This window comes from Macaca thibetana, chromosome 11 (assembly GCF_024542745.1).
Source record: "Macaca thibetana thibetana isolate TM-01 chromosome 11, ASM2454274v1, whole genome shotgun sequence".
Classification (NCBI taxonomy): domain Eukaryota; kingdom Metazoa; phylum Chordata; class Mammalia; order Primates; family Cercopithecidae; genus Macaca; species Macaca thibetana.
In genome coordinates, this window is record NC_065588.1 from 59988053 (window position 1) to 60011631 (window position 23579).

At 41.1% G+C, this 23579-nt stretch overlaps 1 protein-coding gene and 1 pseudogene across 1 annotated transcript in view; one reads left to right on the forward strand and one right to left on the reverse strand.

The window, feature by feature from the left end:
• The window catches only part of PPM1H (protein phosphatase, Mg2+/Mn2+ dependent 1H), a 1465797-nt gene that overhangs the window by 947398 nt on the left and 494820 nt on the right, over positions 1-23579 (reverse strand). The window lies entirely within an intron of this gene.
• Positions 8075-10150, forward strand: LOC126930863 (polyadenylate-binding protein 1-like; annotated as a pseudogene).

The window sequence follows — 23579 nt, forward strand, 5'->3', positions numbered from 1 at the left end:
TGCGTTTAAGCGATTCTCCTGCCTCAACCTCCCAAGTAGCTGGGATTACAGGTGCCCACCACCACACCTGGCTAATTATTCTATTTTTATTGGAGACGGATTTTCATCATTTTGGCCAGGCTGGTCTTGAACTTCTGACCTCAAGAGATCCACCCACCTTGGCCTCCCAAAGTACTGGGATTACAGGTGACCCACTGCACCTGGCCTAAAACACTATTTTAAGAGTTATAGTTATTTTATTTAAGTAAGCTAATTAGGCAAAAATGTGTCTTCTAGTTTTGTACATTGTAGTTGGGTTATTTCCTGTAGCAGAAATACAGATTTTTTTAAATACAGATTTTTTAAAAGTTACCAGTTGAAAGGAAACTGCATTCTTTCTTTTTGACTTGCAATCTCACTCCCTAGGAGTCCTACATTTGTGCTAGAGGTGAAGTTGTTGCCAAAGCAGCCAAAACGGGGGACAGTACGGTCTAGGCTGTTCAACTGTCGAGATGCGTTTTTGTTGAACTACATCTTATTGCAAAGATTCATATGTGTCCTGCTTTACTGTTACAATAACTTTTTCCAAAAAGGAGCAAATTATGCAAGTGAATATAGTACATTTTTTACAGTCTGGTGTATGGCAAACTTCCACTAAAGTTTCACTAAAACATTCCTTTTACGCAAACCTGTTGAACAGTTACTGTGTTGCAGGTACTGCTCTAGGCAGCAAACCACAGTTTCTAGGACTTAAACTCATTGTTGGCCTTTAAATTTTGCAGAGTCTGTAATGGTTAAAAAAAAAAAAAAAAAAAATCACACATTGACACATTAAGCACTTGAAAATCTTCTCAGATGCTGAAGCCTTTGTCTTTTATTTACTTTCTAGAATACACATTTTGCCTCTTTCATTATGATAACTGGTTGTATCAATCCCAACACAAATGACAGATTCTCAGATTGTTTACTGAAAGAAGTTAGTCAAATAAGCTTCCGTTTGTTGATTGCTCAAAATATCCAGATGACTAAATCAACCTGGTATTTAAACTTATCTTTGATTCAACTATGGTTTCTATGTGTCTGTCTTGCTTGAGATAGATTTGAATTGCTTTAAATAAATTATCTTATTTACCTTTCTGAGATGAAAATGGAAAACACTATTGTTGCAACTTAACTTCCTGGGTAGTGAAGCCTTGGTTTTAAAAACTACATAGCAGAAGAGGAATTCCCCTGCCAGGCTGGAGGGGCCTCACTAAACCATCACTACTTCGCTCCAAATTGGCTCCTAATTCTTTCCAGGGAGGTGCAGTTTGGGCCTAAATTTTTTTTTTTTTTTTTTTAGATGGAGTTTCGCACTTCTACCCAAGCTGGAGTGTAGTGGTGAAATCTCAGCTCACTGCAACCTCTGCCCCCTGGGTTCAAGCAATTCTCCTGCTTCAGCCTCCTGAGTGGCTGAGGTTACAGGCATGTGCCACCGTGCCTGGCTACATTTTTTTCTTTTCTTTTTTTTTTTTTAGTAGAGACGGAGGTTTTGCCATGTTGGCCAGGCTGGTCTTGAACTCCTGACCTCAGGTGATCCACCCACCTCAGCCTCCCAAAATGCTAGGATTACAGGCGTCAGGCACCGTGCCAGTCTTGGGCCTAAATTTCTAAAACATTCCTTGTTTGTGTTTTTCTCTCTTTGATTTACTGTCTTTTTGCAATCTGTTGTTTGAGATGCTTTACATGTTTAAAGCTTTTAAAAATTCACTAAAACAAAACAGAAAACGTAATAATGAATAATTAACTCAGAAACACATTTCTAACTGCTGTTGACAATTTATTATTTCCTAACAGCTTTCTGTTCCTTCCCTTCTCTTGCTAAAACTCCAGCTAGAGTTTGTTTTAGTTGCATAAAAACTCTTCTCCAGTGAGCTTTTGCTAAGCTATACTGCTCATCTGGTCTTGATTCCGACTTTGGATATTTTGTTCATCGTGGATTATTTTACATTACTTTTGGTGGTAGTAATTGCATGAAAATATCACTCACCTTGATTACTACGCTGTTTGGTGCCCCCTGAAGCTTGCCCCAAGGAGAGTGCTTTACTCTCAGTACCCTAGTCCTGGCCTGACAATAAGCAACCTCAATATCTCAGTGGCGTACAAAAACAGACATGTATTTCTTGTCCTCATTACACTGAGGTTGCCTATCTGCTGAAACTGTGCAGGGCATGGCTGGGCCCACACGTCTTAGTCTTTCCAAAACCCGTGCGGAAGGAGTAGCCCCTCTCTGCAATATTTTATTCTCACAGTGAAGTGTCAAAACCGGACGGGACAATCATTGATGTACCTTGTGATGAGTCATGCCCTGGATCTCAAAGTTTCTCCCTGGAACTGACACCCTGTCCCTTCAGCCCAGTTTCCAAAGGCCAAAGCAGTCACAGGGTCAAGCCTGAACTCAAAGAGATGGAGGTGTATACTCCATCTTCTGAAAGAGAGAAAATATTGGAAATAGTCTGAGTTACCACACCCTACTAGTGAAACCTGAAGTACAGGAGACGTGATGTTAAAGTCCTGGAGGCTATTCACAAGCATTTCAGTTCTACTCTCTTGAGCACATATTAGGATTACACTCAGTGGACCTCTTGAAGATAGGACTATTGTTGTGGCTTACTTTAGCCAACAGAGTATACCGTAGGTAACATGTTTCAATCCTTGGGAGAAGCCAAAGTGCGATCAACCTCATTCCCTCTTTCTTCTTCTTTTCTTTCTTTCTTTTTTTTTTTTTTTTGAGACAGAGTTTTGCTCTTGTTGCCCAGGCGGGAGTGCGATGGTGCGATCTTGGCTCACTGCAACCTCCACCTCCCTGATTCAAGCGATTCTCCTGCCTCAGCCTCCCAAGTAGCTGGGGTTACAGGCATGTGCCGCCATGCCCAGCTAATGTTTGTATTATTAGCAGAGACTGGGTTTCACCATGTTGGTCAGGCTGGTCTCGAACTCCTGATCTCAAGTGATTCACCTGCCTCAGCCTCCCAAAGTCCTGAGATTACAGGTATGAGCCACCACACCCGGTCTCTCATTCTCTTTTTCTACCTCACCAGTTAGGGAAGCTTGTGTCCAAATGGACCTCAGTCAGTCTGCATCCCTGAGTGAGAAGAACCCCCCAGCAACTCACAATGAACATGAAAAATGAGATAAATAAACTTTTACTGTATTAAGTCACTGCGATTTGAGGGTTGTTTGTTGTCACAGCATAACCCAGCCCATCCTGACTAGCACATTTGGCTTTCAGGGATGCTTTCCCATATTGTCTGGCTTATGCATTTCTAGGAAATGAAAGATAATCACTCTTCTCTGATAGGTTAACCAATTCTTCTAAAATTAGTGGTCTGATAAGAAGCAGGAGATTTACATAGTCTCAAAGTATTTCCTCACAGTATACTTAACTAGTTACAAAGGAAAAAACATACAAGTTTACAGTCGAGAAAGCACCAACTTAACCAAGTGATCAATACATTATCAGTAATGGGATATGGGAAGGCACAGCAAGATGGTGGAATAGAAGTCTTCACCGATCTCCTTCCCACTCCCCACTGCAAAGACACCAATTTAACAATGGTCTACACAGAAAAGAACACCTTCATAGGAACCAAAAATCAGGCAAGCCCTCATCATACCTGGGTTTAACTTTGTATTGCTGAAAGAGGCAATGAAGAGATAGAGAAGACAGTTCTGAATCATCAGTGCCACCCCTCCTCATCCCATGGCATTGGTGGCATGGTGCAAAGAGCATCTATGAGTGCTGGGGGAGGGAAAACACAGCAATTATGAGGCACTAAACTCCACGTGCTGTCCTGTTGGAGCAGAAAGGAAAACCGGACCAACCTCAGCTGGCATCCACCCACAGAGGGAGCCTTTCAACCAGCCCTAGCCAGAGAGGAATTGCCCACCCCAGCAGTCTGAACTTGAGTTCCCACAAACCTTGCCACTGAGGGCTAAAGTGCTCTAGGTCTCTAAATAAACTTGAAAGGAAGTCTTGGCGATAGGATTGCAATTCTTGGGTGAGTCCTAGTGCTGAACTAGGCCCAGAGACAGTGGACTTCGGGGGCACATGACCTACTGAGACATTAGCTGGCATAGCAAAGGGAGTGCTGGCATCGCCCCTCCCCTAACTACAGGATGCACAGCTTGCAGTTCCAAAAGGACCCCTTTCTTCCACTTGAGGAGAGGGAAGAACCATGAGGATTTTGTCTTGAATCTTGGATGCCAGGTCAGCCACAGCAGGACAAAGCATCAGAGTCATGAGGCCCCTGTTCCAGGCCGTAGCTCCTGGACAACATTTTTAGACGTCCCCTGGGCCAGAAGGGAGCTCACTGTTCTGAAGGGAAGGATCCAGTCCTGGTAGCATTCATCACCTGCTAACTGAAGAGCCCTTGGGCTCTGAATAACCACCAGTTATACCCAGATACTACATCAAGGGCCTTGGTGAACCTCTGGGACTTGCTGGCTTCAGGTGAGACTCAGCATATTACCAGCTGTGGTAGCTACAGGGAAAACTCCTTCTGCTTGCGAAAAGCAGAGGAAAATGTGAAGGGGACATTGTCTTGCACCTTAGAGAACAGCACAGCCACAGCTAGGTAGAGCATCAAGTTGGCTCACGAGGTCCCCAATTCTAGGACTTGACTCTTGGTGGGCATTTCTGGACCTGCCTTGGGCCAAGGGGAGAACATCGCCATGAAGGACAAGTCCCAGGCCAGGAACCATCAAAAAAAAAAAAAGCTGACTTAAGAGCCCTTGAGCCTTAAGGGAACATTTGCAGTAGTCTGACCCAGACAGTGAACCTCTGGGACTTGCTGGCTTCAGGTGAAACAATAAACACTTAACTCTTCAATGCCCACACACAAGCAAACAACCTTAAGTATCAAGACACTCTAGGAAAATGTGACTTCACCAAAAAAACTAAATAAGGCACTGGGGACCAATTCTGGAAAAGCAGAGATATGTGAATGTTCAGATGAAAAATTCGAAATAGCTGTGTTGAAGAAACTCAAAGAAATTCAAGATAACACAGAGAAGGAATTCAGAATTCAATTCTATAAGAAAAATTTAACAAAGAGATTGAAATAAGAAAAATCAAGCAGAAATTCTGGAGCTGAAAAATGCAATTGACATACTGAAGAATACATCAGAGGCCTTTAACAGCAGAATGAATCAAGCAGAAGAAAGAATTAGTGTGAAGACAGACTATTTGAAAATACACAGTCAGAAGAGACAAAAGAAAAAAATAATAAAAAACAATGAAGCATCCCTAAAGGATCTAGAAAATAGCCTCAAAAGAGAAAATCTAAGAGTTATTGGCCTTAAGAAGGAGGTAGAGAGACAGGGGTAGGAAGTTTATTCAAAGGGATAATAACAGAGAACTTCCCAAACATTAAGATAGATATAAATATCCAAGTACAAGAAGATTAAAGAACACCAAGCTGATTTAACCCAAAGATGACTACCTTAAGGCATTTAATAATCAAACTCCCACAGGTCAAGGATAAAGAAAGGATCCTAAAAGCAGCAAGAGAAAAGAAACAAATAACATACAATGGAGCTCCAATACATCTGGCAGCAGACTTTTCAGTTCAAATTTTACAGGCCAAGGGAGAGTGGCATGACATATTTAAAATGCTGAACTAAAAAAAAAATACTTTTACCCTAGAATAGTATATCCAGTGCAAACATCCTTCAGATATAGAGGATAAATAAAGACTTGCCCAGACAAACAAAAATTGAGGGATTTCATCAATACCAGACCTGTCCTACAAGAAATGCTAAAGAGTTCTTCAATTTGAAAGAAAAGGTACAAAACTCACTGGTAATAGTAAAGACACAGAAAAACACAGACTATGATAACACTGTAACTGTGGTGGGTAAACTATTCTTATCATAAGCAGAAAGATTAAATGATGAATCAATCAAAAATAATAACTATGACAACTTTTTAAGACATGAACAGTACAATAAGATATAAATAGAAACAACAAAAAATTAAAAAGGGGGGATGAAGTTAGGGTGTAAACTTTTTATTAGCTTTCTTTTTGCTTGTTTGTTTATACAAACAGTGATAAGTTTTTATCAGCTTAAAATAATGGGTTATAAGATAGTATTTGCAAGCCTCATGGTAATCTCAAACCAAAAAACATACCATGAATACACAAAGCAAGGAACAAAAACAAAAAGCAAGGAACTAAATCATATCACCACAGAAAATAACATTTACTAAGGGAAAACAGGAAGAAAAGAAAGAAAGAAGACCACAAAACAGCCAGAAAACAAGTAACAAAATTGAAAAAGTTAAGTTCTTACTTATCAATAATAACATTGAATGCAAACTCCCCAATGGACTAACCTCTCCAATCAAAAGACACAGAGTGGCTAAATGGATTAAAAAAAATAAGACCCATGATCTGTTGCTTACAAGAAAGACACTTCACCTACAAAGACACACATAGACTGAAAATAAAGGGATAGAAAGATATTCCCTGCCAATAAAAAACAAAAAAAGAGCAGGAGTAGCTATACTTGTAACAGACAAAATCGATTTCAAGAAAAATCTATAAGAAGAGACAAAGAAAGTCACTATATAAGGATAAAGGAGTCAGTTCAGCAAGAGGATACAACAATTTTAAATGTATATGTACCCAACACTGGAGCACTCAGATATATAAAGTAAATATTATTAGAGCTGAAGAGAGAGATAGGTCCCAATATGATAATACCTGAAGACTTCAACACCCCACTTTCAGCACTGGACAGATCTTCCAGATAGAAAATTAACAAATTGGACCTAATTTGCATTATAAAACAAATGGATCCAATAGATATTTACAGAACATTTCATCCAATGGCTGCAGAATACACATTATTTTCCTCAGCACATAGATTATTCTCAAGAATAGACCAACTCTTAGGTCACAAAACAAGTCTTAAAACATTAAAAAAAAAAAAATACTGGGCCGGGTGTGGTGGCTCTCACCTGTAATCCCAACACTTTGGGAGGCTAAGGCAGGCAGATCACAAGGTCAGGAGTTTGAGACCAGCCTGGCCAACATAGTGAAACCCCATCTCTACTAAAAATTCAAAAATTAGCCAGGCATGGTGGTACACGCCTGTAGTCTCCCTACTTGGGAGGCTGAAGCAAGGGAATCACTTGAACCCAGGAGGCAGAGTTTGCAATGAGTCGAGATCATGCCACTGCACTCCAGCCTGGCTGACAGAGCAAGACTCGGTAAAAAAAAAAAAAAAAAAAAACCCTGAAATCATATCAAACATTTTCTCTGATCACAATGAAACAAACCTAGAAATTAATAACAAGAGGAATTTTGAAAAACTATATAAACACATGGAAATTAAACAATATACTCTTGAACGACCAGTGGATCAATGAAGTAATTAAAAAGAAAACTGAAATATTTATTGAATCAAATGATAATGGAAACACAACATACCAAAATCTATGGGATACAGCAAAAGCAGTAAGTACTGAGGGAATTTTATAGCTACAAGTGCCTACATCAGAAAAAAAGAAAAACTGGCCGGGTGTGGTGGCTCACGCCTGTAATCTCAGCACTTTGGGAGGCCTAGGCGGACAGATCAACTGAGTTCAGGAGTTCCATACCAGCCTGGCCAATATGGCGAAACCCCGTCTGTACTGAAAATACACAATTAGCCCCTTCTCCTCGGCGGTTAGTGCTGAGAGTGCGGAGCATGTGCTCCAGGCTCGGAACATACACTTATTATTTAAAAAAAAAAACTAAAAAAAATTTTTTAAACTTCCCCAAAATGTACAAAAAATCTGCCTCTCCCCCGCTGTAGACTTTTATTTTTTTTTCTTCCTCTTTATAAAATAACGCCTTGAAGCAGCCGAAGCCGACCCGCCCGCCCGCAGCAGCTCCAAGAAGGAACCAAGAGACCGAGGCCTTCCGCGGCCCGGACTGACGCCGCCACCCTCGCCCGCAGCCAGCGGCAGCGGATCAACACCGCTCTGGGGCGGTTGAGTAGTTTTCGATTCCGGGTGATTTTTGGCCCTCTGCGCTTGCCCCCGCTCACCTCCTCCCGTCTCCGGCCCCCAGCCCCGGCATTGGCTGTCCTCCTCTCACGGAAAGGTCGCCGCCTGTGGCCCTGCGGGCAGCCCTGCCGAGATGAACCCCAGTGCCCCCAGCTACCCCACGTCCTCGCTCTGCGTGGGAGACCTCCATCCCGACGTGACCCACGCGATGCTCTACGAGTTCAGCCCGGCCTGGCCCATACTCTCCATCCGGGTCTGCAGGGACATGATCATCCGCTGCTCCTTGGGCTACGCCTTCCAGCAGCCGGCGGACACGGAGCATGCTGTGAACACTATGAATTTTGATGTTATAAAGGGCAAGGCAGTAGGCATCGTGTGGTCTCAGCGTGATCCATCACTTCGCAGAAGTGGAGTGGGCTACATATATTAAAAATCTGGACAAATCCATTGATAATAAGCACTGTATGATACATTTTCTCCTTTTGGTAACATCCTTTCATGTAAGGTGGTCTGTAATGAAAATGATTCCAAGGACTATGGATTTGTACGCTTTGAGACACAGGAAGCAGCTGAAAGAGCTATGGAAAAAAATGAATGGAATGCTCCTAAATGATCGCAAAGTAGTTGTTGCATGATTTACGTCTCGTAAAGAACAAGAAGCTGAACTTGGAGCTAGGGCAAAAGAGTTCACCAATGTTTACGTTAAGAATTTTGGAGAAGACATGGATGATGAGCACCTTAAGGATCTCTTTGGCAAGTTTGGGCCTACCTTAAATGTGAAAGTAATGACTGATGAAAGTTTGTAAGCTTTGAAAGGCTTAAAGATCCTCAGAAAGCTGTGGATGAAATGAATGGAAAGGAGCTCAATTGAAAACAAATTTATGTTGGTAGAGCTCAGAAAAAAGTGGAACAGCAGACAGAACTTAAGCGCAAGTTTGAACAGATGAAGCAAGATGGGATCACCAGATACCACGGTGTTAATCTTTATGTGAAAAATCTTGATGACGGCATTGATGATGAACGTCTCCGGAAAGAGTTTTCTCCATTTGGTACAATCACTAGTGCAAAGGTTATGATGGAGGGTGATCGCAGCAAAAGGTTTGGTTTTGTATGTTTCTCCTCACCAGAAGAAGCCACTAAAGCAGTTACAGAAATGAATGGTAGAATTCTGGCCACAAAGCCATTGTATGTAGCTTTAGCTCAGCGCAAAGAAGAGTGCCAGGCTCACCTCACTAACCAGTATATGCAGAGAATGGCAAGTGTATGAGCTATGCCCAACCCTGTAATCAACCCCTACCAGCCAGCACCTCCTTCAGGTTACTTCATGGCAGCTCTCCCACAGACTCAGAACGGTGTTGCATACCATCCTTCTAGCCAAATTGCTCAACTAAGACCAAGTCCTCACTGGATTGCCTAGGGGGCCAGACTTCATCCATTCCAAAATATGCCCAGTGCTATCTGCCCAGCTGCTCCTAGACCACCATTTGGCACTATAAGACCAGCTTCTTCACAGGTTCCACGAGTCATGTCAACACAGCGTGTTGCTAACACATCAACACAGACAATGGGTCCATGTCCTGCAGCTGCTGCTGTGCAACTCCACATTATAACTATGCTGCGGGAGTTCACAATCCTCAGAAACATCGTAATGCACAGCCACAAGTCACAATGCAACACAAGTCACCTGCTGTTCATGTACAAGGTCAGGAACCTTTTGACTGCTTCCATGTTGGTATCTGCCCATCCTCAAGAGCAAAAGCAGATGTTGGGTGAACGGCTGTTTCCTCTTATTCAAGCCATGCACCCTACTCTCGCTGGTAAAATCACTGGCATGTTGTTGGAGATTGGTAATTTAGAACTTCTTCATATGCTGGAGTCTCCAGAGTCTCTCTGTTCTAAGGTTGATGAAGCTGTAGCTGTACTACAAGCCCACCAAGCTAAAGAGGCTGCCCAGAAAGCAGTTCACAGTGCCACCCGTGTTCCAACTGTTTAAAATTGATCAGGGACCACGAAAAGAAACTTGTACTTCACAGAAGAAAAATGTAAATATTATGGAAAAAACATTGCAAATTATAAAATAAATTTAAAAAGGAAAAGAAACTTTGAACCTTATGTACCAAGCAAATGCCAGGTCTAGCAAACATAACACTAGTCTTAGACTACTTACTGATTTAAAAATCAAAAACACACACACACACAAATAGTAAAATATGAAAACACATTAATGTTTTATAGACTCCTGGAAAAAGAATTTTCAGTAAAGTACAACAATTTAAAGCATTTCTTTCTTTAATTTTGTAATTCTTTACTGTGGAATAGCTCAAAATGTCAGTTCTGTGTTAAGTAACAGAATTAACTGAGCAAGGAAACGTAATTCAGATTATAAAATTATTACTTTAATAAAAATTCCTTAAACAGTGAAAAAATAAAATAAAATACAAAAAGTAGCTGGGCATAGTGGCACGCGCCTGTAATCCCAGCTACTCAGGAGACTGAGGCAGGAGAATTGTTTGAACCCAGGAGGCAGAGGTTGCAGTGAGCTGAGATCATGTCATTGTGCTCCAGCCTGGGCGACAGAGCAAGACTCCATCTCAAAAAAGAAGGGACAGAGGGATGGAGGGAAGGGGAGGGGAGGGACGGTGCGACAGAGCAAGACTCCATCTCAAAAAAGAAGGAAGGAAGGGAGAGAGGGAAGGGGAGGCAGAAGGGTATTTGAGGGCATATTCTTTTTTCTCTCCATTAAATGAGGAACATAATATCGCTCTGAAATTCCACTTCATTTTGTTAACCATGTGCAGAGGATTTCGCTCTTAAAATACATGTGTTAAGGAACAGGCAACGGAGACTGTCCCTTAGGCGGGAAGCTGATGTGTAAAACAGACTTTTCCCTCACTGTATACATTTTGATACCACATGAATTTTGCATCATATGTTTGTATCTCCCAATTAATTGTAAAGCCAACAAAATCTTGGCTCAACTTAATGAATAACAAAAGTAATAGAGGGACCCTCTGACTTATATATGGCTATTATCTTCCCCATATATTTTGTTATCCCAATATACCTTGCACTGTAGCAAGGAATACATGTGATCATTTCAGCAGTTACAAAAGATCACAGAAAATAGGGGAGAAAGCAGGAAAGGCAGGAAGGGAGGGAGGGAAGAATAGAAAGGAAAGGAATAAAATATAGGCTGATATAATAAAGTTGGTGCTGAGCGTGGTGGCTCACACCTGTAATCACAACACCTTGGGAGGTCAAAGCGGGCAGATCACTTGAGCCCAGGAGTTCTGAGACCAGCCTGGGTAACATGGAGAAACCCCATCTCTGCAAAATTACAAAAATTAGCTGGGCATGGTGGCACACACCTGCAGTCCCAGCTACTCAGGAGGCTGAGGTGGGAGGATCACTTGAGCACAAGAGGTTAAGGCTGCAGTGAGCCGTGATTGCAGCTCCAGCCCTTTGAAACAGAGCCTGTCTCAAAAATAATAATAATATGGCTGGGCGTGGTGGCTCACGCCTGTAATCCCAGCACTTTGGGAGGCCGAGACGGGTGTATCATTTGAGGTCAGGAGACCAAGACCATCCTGGCTAACACGGTGAAACCCTGTCTCTACTAAAAAATACAAAAAACTAGCCGGGCGAGGTGGCGGGTGCCTGTAGTCCCAGCTACTCGGGAGGCTGAGGCTGGAGAATGGCATAAACCTGGGAGGCGGAGCTTGCAGTGAGCTGAGATCCGGCCACTGCCCTCCAGTCTGGGTGACAGAGCGAGACTCTGTCTCAAAAAAAATAAATAAATAAAAAATAAAAAAAATAAAAGGTATGAAATAGAATTTGATAAAAAGACATCAAGTCAAGGGTAAATTGTCAATTGATAACAATATTTTCAAATGCTTTGTGGAGGGAAATTCCATGTCACAAAGACTTAGAAAAAACAAACAGAAGGAAAACAAGCCTATCACCTATATCTATCTATATCTCTAGCCATATCTCCATCTCTCTATCATCCATCTACCTGTCTATATTTATATCGCTATGGCAGATAGATATATCTAAATTAAAGAGGTAAATATATAAAAAGATATTAATTTGAAGTCTTTATGTACTGAATACCTTTTGATAGTTTTGGTTACAAAGTAGAAATACAGAAATGAAAGTCACTTATTTTATTATGCCGTGGAAAATGGATGACTCTCATGGTGCAGGTGCAGTCTATGTCCGAAAGAGGGAGCAGTGAAATCACAGATAGCATCATGGTTTTTCTGACTTTTTGCTTCTGGTATTTCTCAACTTAAGAGCCAGAGGAGAGTAGGGAACTGGGAAAGGAGAGTATCAGCAGTTGGATGAACAGATCTTCGGAGTAAGCGGTTGTCTCGCACACTGCAGCTTTAGAGCCATTGAGCAGAACGCCCAGCCACCAATGCCCCTCTGTGGTTTCCTAAGTCCTTTCCTTTAACCTAAGAATTAAATACTTTCAAACATTCAGTAATTATCAAGATGATATCCTTGTTGCTAGAAGTTTTTAATTCTTCTTAAATGAACTGGTTAGAGTCTAAAATGTGTTCATTGTTAAATAAACTGGTTAGAATCTAACATGTGTTCATTATTTAATGAAAAATGGGTTCATGTTCTTGACATTTGAGTGCTAAATCAGAAACAAAAAGTAGGACATGTTGGCCGAATGCAGTGGCACATGCCTGCAATCTCAGCACTTTGGAAGACCAAGGCGGGAGGATGACTTGACATCAGGAGATCGAGACCATCCTGGCCAACACAGTGAAACCCTGTCTCTTCTAAAAATACAAAACTTAGCTGGGCATGCGGGCAGTCACCTGTAATCCCAGCTACTCGGGAAGCTGAGACAGGAGAATTGCTTGAACTCAGGAAGCAGAGGTTGCAGTGAGCCGAGGTCACGCCCCTGCACTTCAGTCTGGGCAACAGAGTGAGACTCCATCTCAAAAAAAAAAAAAAAGAAAAAAGTAGGAAGTGTTTGTCAAAAGAGCCATATTAAAGTTTCTCAGAGTTTCAATAGCTTTAAATTACTCTTCACGTGAAAAGACAAATATTATTACTTAGATTTTATTAAGTGATACATTCATGATACATTTTATTAAATAATACATTCATGAGTTCCTCATATAAATTTCACTTAAAGTTACTTAAATTTAATAAATACTACTTAAATAACCATCAAGGCCTGTGGAAGTTCAATTACATTTTCACATTGGCGTTGTCCTGCATGTCGGGTCTGTCTCTTATATTGTTCCACATTATCCAGACAATTCAAGGAACAGGAAAGGCAGATGGCCAATAAACATATGTAAACATGTTCATCCTTTCTAGTAATCAGGGAAATGCACATTAAAATAAAAAGGAGAAGCCATTTATGCTCATCATATTGGCAAAAAGTTTAAAGTCAAATTTGAATTTATAGGAAAATGGATGCCTTTATGCATTGCCAGAGGAGGTTAAATTGGTAGAACCACTTTGGAGAGCAATTTAGTCCATATAATGAAGTTAATGATGCATACTCCCTACAATCCAGCAGTTCCACTCCCCTTCAGTTAAAAACCCGGCTGCACATTAGATTCATTATCCCAGTGGGCTATCAACCCATCGGCCTATTAAGAAAATCTTTTTGTTTCTTTTGAGGCAGGGTCTTGCCCTGTTGCCCAGGCTGGAGTACAGTGGCACGATCAACACCCACTGAAGCCTTGACCTCCTGAGCTCAAGAGAGCTTTCCATTTCAACCTCCTGAGTAGCTAAGACTGCAGGTGCATGTCACCGTGCCCGGCTAGCTTTTAAATTTTTTGTAGAGATGAGGTCTCGCTATGTTGTCCAGGCTGGTCTTGAACTCCTGGGCTCAAGTGATACTCCCAGCTTGGCCTCTCAAATGTGGGACTGCAGGTGTGAGCCACTGTGCCCAGCCCCTGTGAGAAATTCTTGCACATATACATAGAAAACAAATTCAAAAATTTTCATAGCATTGCTTATAAAAAAAATGGAAATAATGTCCATCAACAGGAGTATAAAGAAATAAAATGTTGTATAGTCATTCAACAGAAAACTAATAAAACTATAGAAAATATGGGCACATGCCATGTGATTGAATCTCCCAAATATAATTTTGAGAAGTAATAGGCAAAGGACACATACAGTGGAATTCTAGATAGTAATTAAAATGAATAAACTAAACCTATAAATAAATCCTGTGCTAGTTTTCTACAGCTTCTATTTAAAAAGTTACCAGGCCAGGCACGGTGGCTGATACCTGTAATCCCAGTACTTTGGGAGGCCAAGGCAGGTGGATAACCTAAGGTCAGGAGTTTGAGACCAGCCTGGCCAACATGGTGAAACCTACTACTACTAAAAACCTACTACTACTAGCAACCATCTCTACTAAAAATACAAAAATTAGCTGGGCATGGTTGTGGGTGCCTGTAATCCCAGCTACTCAGCAAGCTGAAGCAGGAGAATTACTTGAACCCAGGAGGTGGAGGTTGCCGTGAGCTGAGATTGCATCATTGCACTCCAGCCTGGGTGACAAGAGCAAAACGCCATCTCAAAGAAAGAAAAAAAAAAGTTACCATAGGCCAGGGGCAGTGGCTCACATTTGTAATTCCAGCACTTTGGAAGGCCAAGGTAGGAGGATCGCTTGAGCCCAGGTCTTCAAGGCCAGCCTGGGCAACGTGGCAAGACCTTGTTTCTACCAAAAGGAAAAAACTAGCTAGGCATGGTGGTGCATGCCTGTAGTCCCAGCTACTCAGGAAGCTGAGGTGGAAGGATTGCTGGAGTCCAGGAGTTCAAGGCTACAGTGAGCCATGTTCATACCACTGCACTCCAGCCTGGGCAACAGAGCAAGACCCTGTCTCAAAAACAATTACTGAAAACTTAACGGCTTGAAACAATACAAATTTATTATCTTACCTTTCTAGAGATTCGAAATCCGGCACTCACTGAGCTAAAATCAGGATGTCAGAAGGATTGTTGTGTTGTTAATGTGTCCCTCAAGAAGTAAGTGTTAGAAACTCAATCTCCAATGCAATAGTGTCAGGAGGTGGGGCCTAATAGGAAATGTTTAGATCATGAGGGCTCCACCCTCATGAACAGGGTAATGCAGATAAGAAAAGGACTTGAGGCTGTGAATTCTCACTCTCTCTCTCTCACTCTCTCTCTGTCTTTCACCCCTCATGCCCTCTCACATCCCATCATGGCATGACACAGCCAGAGGCCCTTGCCAGATGCCAGGCCTCTTGATCTTGGACTTTCCAGCCTCCATGACTATGAGAAATAAATTTCTTTTCTTTATATATTACGTGATCTGTGCTAGTCTGTTATAGCAACACAAAATGGACTAAGACAGCTGTGTGTTTTCCTGAGGGCTATACGGGATAATTCATATCTTTGTTTTATTCAACTTCTAGATGCTACCTGCCTTGCTGGGCTTGTGGCTTCTCCTTTCATCTTCAAAGCCAGCAATTCCATCTGCAACCTTAATTCCCCTTTGCCATATAAGGTAACACATTCACAATGCAGGGCAAAAATAATAATAATAATTTCCCTCTACCCTCTTAGGGTCAGTGGCTGAGTCTGTGAAATAAACTGATAAAAGACATATTAAGAGGAGAAAAGCATACACATTTTATTTGATCTTAAAAGTTTTAAATGGGAAGGGGAAATTATAGAGAAGAGAACCCCCCCCACCCGCCCCAAAGAAGCAGCCAGACTTGGAGGCTTTTTTTTTACCACTTAAAGGATGACAAATGTATAGAGAAATGACAAGACCAAGGAAAGAGGTTTCTAAATGTTCTAGCAGTGATAACTTGTGAAAAGGTAAATGTAGGAGAATCATTAATGTTAGCCCCCTAGGGTTAGCCAGTAAGGTTTTTTTATGTGACTCTTCTGGTACCATTTCTGTCTATGGCACTGAGGGCTGTTCGCTCTACTACCGGAAAGGGAAGGATACCTTCACAAGGAGAATTTATACCCTGTTTTTAGGAAGATGGAAGGAGGGCAGTGAACTTTTTCTCAATTGCCTTCAACTTGAAATAATACTTACGTCAGGGTAGAAATATTTGGGGGTGGAAAATTCTGATCCCTTACAACAGATTCAAGGGATTAGGATGTTAACTTTTTTTGCAGGATGGGGGGTAAAAGGGTGTAACTGTCTGATGGATTTTTCTTTTCTGCTGCCGAAAAAAGATGATACAGAGAACAGCAGGAATTGCCATAGAGAAAGAGGTTAATTATCACAAGGTAGCTGAGCAGAAGGACAAGAGATATTTCTCAAATCTGCTCCCCAGTAACTCAGAGGCTAGAGTTTTTAAGGATAATTTGGTGTGCATGTGGATAGGGAATGGGTGCTGCTGATTAGCTGGGGACGAAAAATTAATAGCATTAAATGCTGACAACAGAAATCTGGAAAGATCTAAAATCAACACCCTAACATCACAAAAGAAGTAGAAAAGCAAGAATAAACAAATTCAAAAGCTAGCAGAAGACAAGAAATAACTAAGATCAGAGCAGAACTGAAAGATATAGAGACGAAAAAAGCCTTCAAAAAATCAATAAATCTAGGAGCTGTTTTTTTTTTTTTGAAAAGATTAACAAAATAGATGGACCACTAGCTAGACTAATAAAGGGGAATCAAATACACACAATAAAACATGATAACATGGATATCACCACTTATCCTACAGAAACATACACTACCATCAGAGAATACTATAAAAGCCTCAGCTGGGCGTGGTAGCTCACGCCTGTAATCCCAGCACTTTGGGAGGCTGAGGTGGGTGGATTACCTGAGGTCAGGAGTTCGAGACCAGCCTGGCCAACATGGTGAAACCCCATCTCTACTAAAAATACAAAAATTAGCCAGGCGTGGTGGTGGCTCATGCCTATAGTCCCAGCTACTCAGGAGGCTGAGGCAGCAGAATCGCTTGAACCTGGGAGGCAGTGGTTGCAGTGAACCAATATCGCACCACTGCACTCCACCTGGGCAACAGAGAATCTGTCTAAAAAACAAACAAACAAACAAACAAAAAAAAAAAAAAAAAAACCTCTATGCAAATAAACTAGAAAATCTAGAAGAAATGGATAAATTTCTGGACACATAAACCCACCCTCCCAAGACTAAACCAGGTAGAAGTCAAATCCCTGAATAGACCAATAACAAGTTCTGAAATTGAGGCAGTAATTAATAGCCTACCAACCAAAAAAAGCCCAGGACCAGACAGATTCACAGCTGAATTCTACCAGAAATACAAAGAGGAGCTGGTACCATTCCTTCTGAAACTATTCCAAACAATCGAAAAAGAGGGGCTCCTCCATAACTCTTTTTATGAGGCCAGCATCATGCTGATACAAACACCAAAAAGACACAACAAAAAAAGAAAACTTCAGGCCAATATCCCTGATGAACATCAATGCAAAAATCCTCAATAAAATACTGGTAAACTGAATCCAGTAGCAAATCAAAAAGCTTATCCACCACATTCAGGTCAGCTTTACCGTGGGATGCAAGGCTGGTTCAACATACGCAAATCAATAAATGTAATCTATCACATAAACAGAACCAATGACAAAAACCACATGATTATCTCAATAGATGCAGAAAAGGCCTTTGATAAAATTCAACACCCCTTCATGCAAAAAACTATCAATAAACTAGGTATTGATGGAACATCTCTCAAAATAATAAGTAATTTATGACAAACCAATAGCCAGTATCACACTGAATGGGCAAAAGCTGGAAGCATTCTCTTTGAAAATCAGCAGAAGACAAGGATCCCCTCTCTCACTACTCCTATTCAACATAGTATTGGAAGTTCTGCCCAGAGCAATAAGGTAGGAGAAAGAAATAAAGGGTATCCACATAGGAAGACAGAAAGTCAAATTGTCTCTGTTTGCAGATGACATGATTGTATATCTAGAAAGCCCCATTGTCTCAGCCCAAAGTCTCCTTAAGCTGATAAGCAACTTCAGCAAAGTCTCAGGATACAAAATTAATGTGCAAAAATCACAAGCATCCCTATATACCAACAGATAAACAGAGAGCCAAATCAGGAGTGAACTCCCATTCACAATTGCCACAAAGAGAATACAAATTGCTACAAAGTGAATATACCTAGGAATACAACTTACAAGGGATATGAAGGACCTCTTCAAGGAGAACTACAAACCACTGCTCAAGGAAATAAGAGAGGACACAAACAAATGGAAAAACATTCCATTCTCATGGATAGGAAGAATCAGTATCTTGAAAATGGCAATACTGCCCAAAGTACTTTATAGATTCAATGTTATTCCCATCAAGCTACCAGTGACTTTCTTCGCAGAATTAGAAAAAAAACTACTTTAAATTTCATATGGAACCAAAAAAGAGTCCGTACAGCCAAGACAATCCTAAGCAAAAAGAACAAAGCTGGAGGCATCATGCCACCTGACTTCGAACTATACCACAAGGTGGCAGTAACCAAAAGAGCATGGTACTGGTATCGAAACAGATATATAGACCAATGGAACAGAACAGAGGCCTGAGAAATAACACCACACATCTACAACCATCTGATATTCGACAAACCTAACAAAAACAAGCAATGGGGAAGAAAGTATTCCCTATTTAATAAATAGTGCTGGGAAAACTGGCTAGACATATGCAGAAAACAGAAACTGGACCCCTTCCTAATACCTTATACAAAAATTAACTCAAGATGGACTAAGGACTTAACTGTAAAACCCAAAACTATAAAAACTCTGGAAGAAAACCTAGACAATACCTTTCAGGACATAGGCTTGGGCAAAGACTTCATGACTAAAACACCAAAAGCAATTGCCAAAAGCCAAAATTGACAAATGGGATCTAATCAAACTAAAGAGCTTCTGCACAGCAAAAGAAACTACCATCAGAATGAACAGGAAACCTACAGAATGGGAGAAAATTTTTGCAATCTACCCATCTGACAAAGCTCTAATATCCAGAATCTACCCGGAACTTAAACCAATTTGCAAGAAAAAGACAAATAACCCCATCAAAAAGTGGTATGAACAGACACTTCTAAAAAAGAAGACATTTATGTGGCCAACACACATACGAAAAAAAGTTCATCATCACTGGTCATTAGAGAAATGCAAATCAAAACCACAATGAGATACCATCTCACATCAGTTAGAATGGCAATTATTAAAAAGTCAGGAAACAACAGATGCTGGCGAGGCTTTGGAGAAATAGGAATGCTTTTACACTGTTGCTGGGAGTGTAAATTAGTTCATCCACTATGGAACAGTATGGTGATTCCTCAACAATCTAGAACCAGCAATACCATTTGACCCAGCAATCCCATTACAGGATGTATACCCAAAGGATGATAAATCATTCTACTATAAAGACACATGCACACGTATGTTTATTGCAGCACCATTTACAATAGCAAAGACTTGGAACTAACCCAAATGCCCACAAGGATAGACTGGATAAAGAAAATGTGGCTCATATACACCATGGAATACTATGCAGCCATAAAAAAGAATGAGTTCATGTCCTTTGCAGGGACATGGATGAAGCTGGAAACCATCATCCTCAGCAAACTAACACAGAAACAGAAAACCAAGCACCACATGTTCTCACTCATAAGTGGGAGCTGAACAATGAGAACACATGGGCACAGGGAGGGGAACATCACATACTGAGGCCTGTCAGGGGGTGGAGGGCAATGGGAAGGAGAGCTTTAGGACAAATACCTAATGCAGTCAGGGGTTAAAACCTAGATGACGGGTTGATAGTGCAGCAAACCACCAGGGCACATGTATACCTGTGTAACAAACCTGCACACTCTGCACATGCATCCTGAACTTAAAGTTAAAAAAATTGATACATTTGTTTTATAATAAAGTAATATTTCCATGTGACAGCAACATATAATGTAAATGGTTTCCAATTCACTTTTCCTATCTCTGTCTGCCTTTGCCTGCTGGCTTTGGAATTACTGTATGTGATTCTTGATAATATTTTTGGAGGGGGAAAGATTTGCATTATTTTCAATCGTGCATATAAAATAAAACTCAATAATTTGTTTTACACTGTTTCAAATTTGCATAATTCAAGTTCCCATGAAGTTTGACTATATTTTACTTATAGCATGGCATGTGTATATGTGATTAGTGTCAACATAGCAAGAAAATGGGGTTTCTAATGCAATTTGTTATATAAAAATGTTTTGAGCACCTACAATATAAAGTCTGTTTTCTCTCTTATGGCTAAAGTCTTTCGCCAAGCACCCTGAATCACTGTAACTTTTCTTTCTTTTTTAATAGCAAAGATAAGCCAGGCACAGTGGCTCATGCCTGTAATTCCAGCACTTTGGGAGGCTGAGGGGGGTGGATCACCTGAGGTCAGGAGTTCGAGGCCAGTCTGGCCAACATGGTGAAACTCTGTCTTGCCTAGAAATACAAAAATTAGCTGGGCATAGTGGCGGGCACCTGTAATCCCCGCTACTTGGGAGGCTGAGGCAGGAGAATCGCTTGAACCCGGTAAGCAAAGGTTGCAGTGAGCTGAGATGGCACCACTGTCCTCCAGCCTGGGAGACAGAGTGAGACTTTGTCTCTAAATAAATACATAAATAAATAGCAAAGATAAAGGGATAAGAATGTATCAACCTAACTTGCTCTTGCCTCAGAGAATAAACAAACAGGAAAAAGAAGTCAAATCTATTTCTTTGCATTTCTTTTTGTTTTTAAATCAAGTCTAACTTCATGTATTCCCCTTTCTTTTTTTTAAACTTTTCCTCATTTGTGTTTAAAGATAAATACAGGTCATATATATGTAATACATATGTAACATATTTAAATTATAATGCATAATACTATAATTATCATTTGCAAACTAATCACCCCATGAATACTTTTTTTTTTTTTTTTTTGAGACAGAGTCTTGCTCTGTCACCCAGGCTGATCTCTGCTCACTGCAAGTTCACGCCATTCTCCTGCCTCAACCTCCCGAGTAGCTGGGACTACAGGCGCCCGCCACCACTCCTGGCTGATTTTTTGTATTTTTAGTAGAAATGGGGTTTCGCCGCGGGATGATCTCAATCTCTTTACTTCGTGATCTGCCCGCCTGAATAATTTTTGCGTAGAGAAGGCAAAACTTCATCTTCATCCTCTTACTGTTTCTGGCTGGACCTGAGAATTGAATTGACATAAGACAGATTTATAGGAGAAAAGCATACAGATTTTTACATGTACTTGGGAATTCCCACAGAAAAACAAAAACTCAAAGAAATAACAAAAACTAAGTGCTTACATCCTTGGTTGAACAAAGAGAGACAATTGTGGAAAAGTACCTATCACATACAAGAAGACCAAAGGAAGATGAGAGTTACTTTAACATCGTGTTTGTCTAGATTTCTTTCGGCCTAGACTCCCCATTTCTTGGTGATGTTTCCTTCCTCCTGATGTAGGGAGGGCATCTTTCACATGAGATTTTTATCATCTTTCAGGAAAAAACGGGGAGGTGAGAGTGTCCTCCTTGCACCGACTGTTTTACAAGTGCCTCTAGCTCAAGGTAATCCTTAAGCCAAAGTAGCATATTTTGGGATGGCATAGGCTGCATCTACCAATATGTTTCTCCTTTTTCTGATACTTGTTTCCCCTTTTCAGAAGCAAGCACTATTCTGAATTTTATCATTTTGTTGTCTTTAAAATTTTTTTAGGCTGGAAGTGGTGGCTCACGCCTGTAATCCCAGAACTTTGGGAGGCCGAGGCAGGTGGATCACCTGAGGTCGAGAGTTCGAGACCAGCCTGACCAATATGGTGAAACCCCATCTCTACTAAACACAAAAAATTAGCCAAGTGTGGTCATGGGGCCCTGTAATCCCAGCTACTTGGGAGGCTGAGGCAGAAGAATTGCTTGAACCCAGGAGGTGGAGGTTGTAGTGAGCCAAGATTGCACTATTGTATTTCAGCCTGGGCGACGAGTGAAACTCCGTCTCAAAAAAAAATTTTTTTAAATGCATGTATGCCTAAACACATATTGTTGATTTTACATTTTCTTTGAGCTTTCTTTTTTTTTTTTTTTTTGTGGGGTGATTTTTTGGAGACAGTGTCTCACTCTGTTGTCCAGGTTGGAGTACAGTGGCAAGATCTCAGGTCACTGCAACCTCCACCTCCAAGGTTCAAGTCTCAGTCTCCCAAGTAGCTGGGACTACAGGTATGCACCACCACACCTGGCTAAGTTTTTGTATTTTATGGTAGAGGCGGGCAATCCACCCACGTTGGCCTCCCAAAGTGCTAGGATTACAGGCATAAGCCACCATGTTTTTGGGCTCTCTAAGGATGGTTTCCGGAAATGCTCTGAAGGTCAGACAAGGTCAGGTCATAGTCTTCTGGGACTCGTGCGGTTGGGTTTTGGTTGGTTAGTTGGTTTTTGTTTGTTTGCTTTTTTCTCAACATCATGTCTCCAAGATTCACCTTGTTGAGTTATCATATCATTGAATATAAATATAGTTAATTTGTTTTTCTTTTTTTTTTATTTTTGGAGATAGAGTCTCTTGCTCTGTCACCCAGGCTGGAGTGCAATGGCACGATCTTGGCTCAAGTGATTCTCTTGCCTCAGCCTCCTGAGTAGCTGGGATTATAGGCACACACCACCATGCCTGGCTAAGTTTTGTATTTTTGTAGAGACGGGGTTTCACCATGTGAACCAGGCTGGTCTTGAACTCCTGACCCAGGTGATCCATCTACCTCAGCCTCCCAAAGTGCTGGGATTACAGGTATGAGCCACCACACCCAGACGTTCATTTGTTTTTCACTGCAGTATTTATATTTAATTGCATTATATGAACAGATTAAAATGTATTTTTGTCTCCCCTGACAAGGGGTATTTGGCTTGTTTCTAGTCTGGTGCTGGTACAAACAGGGATGCTGAGAATATTCTTAACCATGAGACTCAGGAGCAGAGGTTTTTCTGGACAGTGGTCTTCATGCTGGGCCACAGGTACCTCTGTGGGTGTCATCAGAGAATTTTAAGGAAATCAATGTTCAGATTCTCAGTTTCCACATACGCTCTTTCCTATAGTCATTTGCCTGAAGCGTATGCCAGTGCTGGAGCCTCAGGCTCACCTTTACCACTGAGCTTTTCACAGTTACCTTTCAGCCAAAGGTGCAGTGCTGTCCATCCAGAATCTTCCTCTGGTGCCCTGGCCACCAGTGTAAAAACCTCTTCCAAAAAAGAGGCAACTGGAAGTACCAGTGCCAGGGTTGAGAACGTAGATTACTCTATTGACTGAGGATCAAAGTTGGTTTTCAGTTGACAGACTATTAAGTCTGTCCAATTATAAAGTTGTCATATAGTTAATTCATAATGAATTCAAAGAACTGAAAGCCATTCCATTCCCCTTACACTTATTTAGGTGAAAAAGATTTTTTAGCTCTTAAACCTGTCAGAAGCAAAAGAAAAATAGAAAGAGAATTGATGCTAACTCCTATTGTATTTTAGAAATAAATAAAAATACCCAAAGAAGGCTGTCGCCTAGGCTGGAGTGCAGAGGTGCAATTATGGCTCACTGCAGCC